Here is a 9,649-nt window from a genome sequence, read left to right on the forward strand (position 1 = left end):
CTTTCTTTCTTTCTTTCTTTCTTTCTTTCTTTCTTTCTTTCTTTCTTTCTTTCTTTCTTTCTTGAGTTATACATATATGGATTGCTGGTCCAAGTTAAAAGCCAAGGAGAAAGTGCTTTTGACTTCATTTTAAGTTACACAATTGAAATGAGCTGACAAGCCTCCTTTCCCCTCTGCACAATCTTCTTGCTTTCATTGTGAAGAGTACACTAAAATAAAAACACAAATGTAAAGAATTATTGGTTTAGATGTTTTTGGCGTTCCTTTCAAGCTATCTTTTGATGTTTGCCTCTACAACTCGAACGCTGCAGCCACCACAGCTTGAAGTATTTCCCTAACTGCTAGTGCCATTGCAAACATTCTCTTGGTATTAAAACAAATCAAAATCAGGAGGCATCTAATTGTGCTGGTTTTGATTTTGTTAATACAAAGTGAAAGATTAAAATGGAGCAGTAACAGCAAAAACATTTCTTAAAGTGACAGTCACAGCAAGCCTTTCAAAAAGGCAAACGCTCTGGAAAACCAAAGGCTTGAAAATATTTATTTCATTTTTAAATGTAGGGAAGTATAGTCATTACAGAGGTTGATTCATAACGCCTTTTTAAAAAAAGAAAATGTTACTGCTTGGCAAAAGCACTACTGTGAAGACTTTCAAATAAATCATAACTGTTTTCCCTGGAATATTTACAAGTTCCTGCATTATGTTTCTTTTTTGGCCTTTGGGGAGTTCTCTGAGAACTGGGGGGATCTCTTTCAACATACCCCATATTCCATCTTGTTTTCTTTCCCTATCTCATGTCTGTTTTACACTTACCTAACACTCACCCCAGCTGTACTGTGTAGCTCCTTCTTGGCTGTTCATTTTTAATTCCTCTACAGAACAGTAGCCCTAGGTGCTTTCCTTTCAAGAGCCTACAGTCTAGTTCTGAACATCACTTAAGCCAAAAGGATCTCAAGATTCATCCTGGCTTTTCTCTTTGAAACTACATTAAAAACTTCTGTCCTGGGCAATTTTCACATCTCATTATAGGAAGTTGCTGGGGAATATAATATAAGGAGGTAGAACTTGCCCAGTTCAGTTCTGACCCCTATTTTCAAAATGTCTTCGCAGAAACGATAACAAAATCTATACCTTCACTGCCAAGTACAACTGTAAACCTTTAGGGGTTCTCATCATCTTCATTCTTCCCAGAAAAAGTGGCTGGTTAGCAGACCTGGAGGCCCCCCATATCTAGGGGTTTTATGTCTTGGCAGGAAGTCATAGGAGTAAGCAGACTTCCATCCAGTTTTGTGCTTGTTTCTCAGTGGCACAGAGGAAAACCCAAATGGTTCTTGGGAAGGGGACTTTGGTATATACTGATCACCCACAATTCTGTATGTGCAAAGAATGTTTCAAATTCACAATCAGGAAAAAAAATGGCTTGAGCACAGAAAAGTTGGCCTTGTTGCTCTAATTTACACCTACTATATTCAATCGTAATTTCATTTCATTTGTTCAGCTAACAAAAAGAGGAATGCCTATCTACTGGAATATGAAAGATAATCAGAAATCAGCAAAAGAAGAGGAGTGAAAAAAGGGTTTTCAAAAAAAGAAATTTTCTTTTAAAAGGGAAGAGAAAGATGAGTGAATCCGTGACACATTTAGAAGAGTTACTTGCAGCTCATAATCGCACAGTTAAAAAGAAGAAACTGTGTGGAAATAGGAGACAGGCCCTGAATGGCTTTGTGTTTTAAGCCAATAGACTTCAAATTATATTCAGTAGGAGGCTAGATAAAGGCTTTTGAGGAGAAGGAGGAGAAGGAGTTGCTTAATACTGCAGGTGTCCAATGTCATAAAGAATGGAGGGTGAATGGGAGGGCCTGGGTTGCAGTCCTGAGCCCATAAAGGCCAATGAAGAAATCAAGGGGAGATGTAATGATTGTCAAAATATAAAGTATCCCACATGGGTGAAGTAAACATAATGTATGCTACATAGATGAAGGCCAGGCAATTCAGAAACAATGATGGGAGAGAGTTGGAAGAATGTAGGGTCTAGTCCAATTCAGGAAGGGAGCGAGAAGTTCTGGGCTATTTCAGAGTTACTTCCAGAGGTAGTGCTGATCCCTTACAAAGACATTGCATCTCCGCCTCCACAAGTCTTCAGTCACCTTCCCTCCTTACAACAACCTTGCTGTGCTGAACACATCTCTCTTGTGGCCATTAACTTCTTTCTTGCAAAAACAGTTCCTATCAAGTACAAGATCCCATATGTTTTATAATAATAATAATAATAATAATAATAATAATAAACACTTTAACTCCACTCTTCTTCCTCAAGCACTCCAGTATTTTGCTGTCATGTCATCAATAATTCGTTAAATCAAAATTATAAGACCTTAGGTGATGTGTATCGAGAAAATATTTTCTACAATAGACTATATATTCTCCATAGCCTCAATTTTCAGTCTAACACAGCCTAGAGTCATCTGAGAAGTAAAGCTTCAGTTGTGGAATTTCTCAGATCAGGTTGTTTGTGGCTGTGTCTATAATGGGTTGTCTTGAACATTAGTTGATGTAGACCAATAGACCAGCTCACTGTGAGCAGCACCATTCCTTCCTTGAGCAGGTAATCCACACTTACATTTGAAAAACCAGCTAGCTAACACAAACAGGACAAACAGGACAAACAGGACACATAGAAAACTCAGTGACCACTGAAAAAGAGATAACAGTGAGATTGTAAAAGCCAGAGGCTGGGAAGAACCAGAATTAGGTAGTGTGTTCTAGATATGATAGGATTGCTAAACTCATCAACATATTATAACTGTGTTTGACCTTGCACACCTTCAAAAGACCAAGCCAGAATTCTAACTAAAGAGCTATTGTCTCTACCTCCCCAGTGTTGGGATTTAAAGCATGCCTTACTAGATTTAGGTAGTTAGTTAGCTAGGTGGTTAGTTAGTTTCTTTGTTCGTTTGCACATGACATTATTGTCAGGTATTATAAATTATCCTTATTTCTATTGCCTTAATGCCTGTAGACTTTAAGAAGCTTTGCCCTCAGAATTATACTAGAACAAATAAATGTAGAGTGTCAATAAAGGGATGTTTTCTCTTCTTTAATGACTAGAAACATAAAACATATATAATACATAGAAGAAACAAGAAAACTAGAATTCTTCAGTAATAAAGAGGTTCAAAATATGTCTTCTCTTTTTATGTTTATATATACTACCAACAGTGGAATGAAGAACATGCCAGTAAATAGATGTGTAGGATCTTGGTGTATATCAGGAAGTATTAACTCCTTGTCTATGGCCACAACAAAACATTTGATTAATGCAGTGCAAAGACAGGGGCTTTATTTTGGCTTACAATCCAGGGAATGAACCAATGAACATTTGTATCCCGCTCATTTTCTTCTTTTCCTTCAGTCTGGGATGTTATACTATGGAATGGTGCCCTTCCTACTTAGAGTGAGTATTCTTCACTCAATTAACCTACTCTGGATATATAATCATGCCTGCCCCCCCTACCCACACACACACACAGAGTCACTGACTTATTTCCAGGCAACTGCTAAATTACATCAAGTTAACAATGAAGTCTGAGCATCATGTGTAGAGCTCTGATTTGACAACTCCATTACTCTCACAGTGGTTTCCACCCTTGAGGCATCAATCAAGTGTTACATACTCACCAGCTCATTTATTCTGTTGAACAATGTGGGTTAGATATAATAATTAATCAATAATTTTTCATATTAAAATATACTCTTAGAAGGATAACAATAAGCGAGATCTAAATTTCTAACCAAATAATGTCTAAGCAGAACCCCCTTTTCTTGGTTACAATTATACTTCTCAGTGACAAAAAGTAAAGAATGGAAGTTAGCCCTTGGCTTCACTGTGCTAAGACAATGGGTCTCTCATTCTCTCTTCTCTCTGTTCCACCTCATTCAATCAAGCTCTTCTCTCTTCTTTCTCTGGTGATTTCCATTTGCTTCACTCTTTTAGATACAAAAGTTTTTTTTTCTTCTGTCATCTATTAAAAAAGAAATCTTCAAATGTTTTGTAAACTGTTCAACAAAGAATATCTATCTATCATCTATCTATCTATCTATCTATCTATCTATCTATCTATCTATCATCTATCATCTATCACCTATCAATCTATCAAATCTATCTTTCTATCATCTATCATCTATCTAGTTATCTATCATCAATGATATATCTATCACCAATGATCTATACCTATATATTACTATCTATATCTATATCTATATCATCTATCTATATATCTCTCCCTCTCGCTTCTCGCATCTCTCTTTCCATCATTGTAGCTCTCAAATCCAAGCTCTTTCAAACAAAGGGGAAACTTTCTTAATTGTGAATGAGGAAAATAGTTATACTAAATATTCGTTTATTAATATGCTTCATAACTTTGTAACTCAATATGAAATTTCTGTTTGAGAAACAAAATCTAATTATATTATTCATCTTGGGCTTTTTTGTGTTACTAACCATCTGGTAAGGACTGTTCAGCCACGTGCTTTAAAGTAGAGTGGTACACTTAAGAAATTTATTATCAAAGTTTAAAGGTATGCTACTGTGCACATTAATATTATCAACTTATCATTCATATTTCATAAAATATATACATTCTCTAGAAAAATATGTTACCTATATTTCTTTCATTTAAATCTAGAAAAAAATACATACCTACACCCTTTAATTAAATTTCTTCTTCCTAATACTTTACCTTTTGGCAAGACATGATGAGCACCCTCCCAAAAATATGTCCTGGAACACAAAGGCTGGATTTATTAAAAGCCAAAGTAAACAGGTGTGTCTATCATGTATTTTAAAAAAATACCATCCTATCTGGTTATGAGATTTCTCTACCAATGCTTAATCCCTATGTCCACGCTGATTTATAATACTCTGGTTTCCCCTTCCATCAAGAGGGATGGGTGCCCAAGATAAATGGCTTCCCTGACTTTAAAGAAACATTCCTGTTCACACATCACCTTCATGGCCCTCTCAAATGGCACTTTGAGAGCAATTCCTGTTTAACAGGTCTCTTGCACCCTTCTTTATAGCTCGTCCTGAGGCCAGAGCCCTGAAAGCTTTGACTGCTTGCCTTCCAAGTGAAATCATTGTTGAAATTCACAACAAAATTGTCTCTCATTTTCTTACCTTGTGAGTGATGAATGCTTATGTTGTCCTTTCATGAATTTAAAAACAAAATAGAATATTATAATACCCTGATGTGATATTAGCACAATGTCTCACTTTCTTACTTGACAGAGTGAAAATAGTAGCATTGAAAGAAAGCTGTGGGTTAAGGAAAATAATCTTAGCCAGAATCTGTGTCATTCTGATATGGCACAGAGAAAACATCAAAATATTCTACATGCTCTGTGGATGTTAGCTATGAGGTGAGAATGCTGGCTAAGGATTTCCCATAACATGAAATGCCAAATACTCTTTAACTTTAAGAGATAGAATTAAGAAATCCAGTCTGAAAGGAAAGGGAAACCTCACATATACATTGAAGATCAGCTCACAAGGAGAAGCTGTAGTACTTTGCTCATACCAAGAGAATTGTCTTATGCCAATAAGACAATTGAGTAAGAACAGCAAGACATTGAAGGACCAGTCAGAAGGGACCATGGAGAACTGGAGGGCATGTAGTGTCTTGCCTGAGCTTTTACTATCTGGGAGGGGGGAAAAGAGAAGATGGAGACCAAGACTCTGAAAGCTGCTTCTTTCCAAAGACTGCTTTAACCTTCAAGAGACCAAAGGAAACCAGAAGTGATTTAAATTATCTCAAATTAAAGTTGAAGGACAGTGACACTATATTTTTACCCACTGAAGCTATAACTATAATTTTAAACCTTTACATAACTCCTAGTGAGATTTTTTACTTCAGTAACCACCAGGTCATTTTTGCCAGATGTATGTGGTTTAGGTTTTTAAAGAGTTGGTTTCAGGTTCTGGATATTTTTGTCATCCCTTCCTCCTCTACAAACTTACTTCATTCAAATGCCTGTTCAGAGATCACCTCATCAAAGAAACCATTGTCTAAACAGGCCACATCTCTCTATCACTCTTGTTTGATGACTGCCCTGAGCACGGACCTCAATATGATATTGCATTATGTTTGTCTCTTCACCACCAGTATATGAGCTGTATGAGAGCAGACATTTCTTTGAACTATAATTAGTCTTGTGTCACATAATTGATGCTTAATGTCTTTTGGATAAATAAGTAAATTTAGTATAGGTGTTTTCCTGGACCCTGGCTTGCTTTTCTAAATTTATGCTGCCAATGATATTAATATACATCTCTCAGAATAAGAAACAACAGAGAGTATGCCTGTAAAGGTATCTATGATGTACAAATCTGAAAGCTATTGTTGTCATGAAGACATTTGTGTTGGGGTTTTGAATAATATCAACAAAATTCAAAGGTACCTATGTCTAGTATCTGTTCTTTCTTAAGTTTGAATTAGAGATAAAAATGGATACTTTGTTCTTTCATTCTCTTCAATGTACAGATGCCTACCATTTTTTTTAAGATGCTGAACAATGAAAGTCTACCTGTTTCTTATAGTTTATCTAATCTCCTATTTCCTCATACCTACAATACAGAAAAAGTAACTTTCAGCCTCTTGGTAATTCTAAGTTTGTGTTCATACAGGGGCCATTACACTATTCCTTTCAACTACAAAAGCTTCCCCAAAAATCTTTACAAAGTTGATCACTGTAGTCATTTATGTTTGGTTCAAATGTCTGTCTTCTCAAATGTCTAGTTCCTGACTACTTCTGATTAAGTCCTTACCATCAGCAATACAAATAAAAAAGAACATAGAACAATATTAAAGAAGGTATCTAGACATCGCTTAGATTAGATGATATTTTAGGTGACACCTGAAAAATATTAGAATTAGATTGTTAAACAATAAATGTGGTTTACAAGGTGTGGAAGAGTGGCAAAGCCAAATTTCTAACACAGAAGTACTTTCTCAGACTTTCATTTTATTTAATAATTTATTAATTTATTTGTATATTGATTGATCCATTCATTCATTTATTTGGAGATACAATCTCCCATATTCCAACCTAGCCTCAAGTTAGCTATATAGATGAGACTGGGCTTGAATTTGTGATTTTTCTGTCTCTCCCTTCCAAATGCCAGAAATACAGGTGTTGTACCACTGTGTTTCCTTAAATGTTTACTCATTATATTTGATAAAAGCACTATGTGTTTCAAGTCTGTGTGTAATTTTCTATAAAATAAAGTTAGTAAAGTGAAAATACATATGATAAAATAAACTGAATACCCTATTAAAACAGTTTAAAAAGTCAAAGACCACATAAACATTATAGGGCTAAAAGAAATATTTTCTCATTGCTCTTAGACAGATACCTCCACAGATATGAATTATAAACATCAAACAACCTAAAACACCATTTGTGTGAAGGTATCAGAAAGTTAGCCACAGTAAAAGGTGAATTGCAGTGCCTAGTGTTAGGCTTTAGGACATAATAAACCAAAGTGGGGGAAAAACAGGCTTACTTACTTACAGCCTTGTTTCTTAGCTTTTCATATAAAGATACAGATTCTAGACAGTACTAAAAGTCCAAATGAATTTCTGGTTATGTAAATGTCTGTAAGTTAAGCAGGAAAGAAAAACTTACATTTAGAATTAAAACAGAGTTTACACAGACTCTGATCTATTTTTAACATCCTACTTGTTTTTTCAGATTTGACCTTCCTGTCACCCCAGAGAAACTTTCTGTCACCTTTAAGTTGGGAAAGTGTTCTGTTGGAGGTAGTGGTTTTTATATTTCTCATTCTATTCAAACTAGGTAGGAGGTAAGTCTTTTGTCTTATAAATAAGCATTTGGGGGAGGGGCAGTGTGTAGATGTAGGTCAGGGGTAGAATACTTGCTTTGTTTACACAAGGTCCTGAGAGTGAAGACAATGTTCTGTGCACATATGTGGAACTATTGAATAACTGGATGCAGTATCACTAAGTGTCTCCTGCTCCTTCCTAGAATGAATTCCTCACTACCATGGACTGTCAGCCACATTGCTTTTGTCAGGGTATGTTATCACAGAAGTAAGAACAGAAATTAAGATGTTATCCCTGTAAGGGAGAAACTAGAAGGGACTGGGCTGAACTAAAGAAACAAAACCATAAATGATCACCTACATAAAGTCACCACACAGATAACTTGAATTTGGGTAACAGAAGAAAGGGACATTTTCCCCGCCACTTATATAATGGCATTCATGTATGGTGTTCTCTGTCCACCCCTGTCCTTTTCTCTTTTTACCAGTGTTGGAAAAAAAATTACTGTCATAATTATCAGAAGATTTGGTTATGGGTCATAAAATGCTTGAGAAATTTTTGAATTGGACCATATTTCCTAAATACCTGTCATCCACAAGATTCAGGAAAGTAACTAATTCATTTCATAGTTTGAGTTCTATGAATAGATTCCTCAATAAACCTGTTATATACTTCATAGTAGATTATGGGTCTTAAAATCAAATTATAATACATTTAATATGATATATTGTCTAAATTGAAAATTAAAACATGTTTAGTTAGGTTTTGTTGGTATATATCAAATGGAAGTTCCCTCAAACCATGACTAGACCAGGAATATGAATGATATCAATACTTATTTTTTTGGAAAGGTATCCTGATATAGATATTCAAGGAGTTAGCTGAACATCTAGAGACAATGACCTCTATTTTTGTAAGTATCTCTGAATAAAATTCTATGTATGTAGCTTTAAAAAGATGCTCCATTTGCAATAATTATACTTGAGTTCTCCATAAGGAATAATTTAGTTCCATGAAGGTTGCTTTTTTTTTTTTTTTGATCACTTTCAAATGGAGTCTTTTCTTTAAACTAAAATCAATCAAACCCATCATAAATATTGAGATTGATTTTTGAGGCTATGGAGTTAGATAGCAATCCTACTATAATTTGTGAAGAGTTTAAATATAGTTTGCATTTCAATACATGAACTTAATATGTATGGTACAAATAAAATTATATAAAAATGGAAAGATACATCAAAGCATTTCTTCTACTGCATGATGAATCTAAATTTAAATTAAACAGTTAAATCTAAATTTGGAAAAATCCCAAAAGCTTCAGTGTAATGGACTTCATTCAGAAAGGGATATGGCCCAAATAAAGAAGAGTGAGTGAACACTTCATTTTAAAATACAAAGTTGATTTGCTCAGCATCCTGTCAAGTGTGAAATAATCAACAGCTGTAGATTAGCAGAAGAGCCTGTGTTTTGTATACACAGATGTAATTAGGAGACCTAGGTTGTGTCTGTTTCTATCTTTGGCAAAATATGCTTATGAAGTCATGTTAACAAAATTTTGCAGGTGAAACTCAACAGCCAAGATTTTGTTTCTTTAATGTGCTGAGACCCAAATGCATCCACTTGTTGGAAGGTGTGCTTGTCAGTGTTTGTGGAGCAAGCCTAACAAGAAATTATCTTCCACTAAATGGTTCTATAATTGGTCTTCTGTAGCATGTGTTAAGACAATTTATATGTAGATGATGCCAAAGCTGATGAAAATGAAAAGAAAGAAAAAAAAGAAAGAGAAAGAAAAAGAGAGAGAGAGAGA

The sequence above is a fragment of the Mus caroli genome, chromosome 15 (assembly GCF_900094665.2).
Source record: "Mus caroli chromosome 15, CAROLI_EIJ_v1.1, whole genome shotgun sequence".
Classification (NCBI taxonomy): Eukaryota; Metazoa; Chordata; class Mammalia; order Rodentia; family Muridae; genus Mus; species Mus caroli.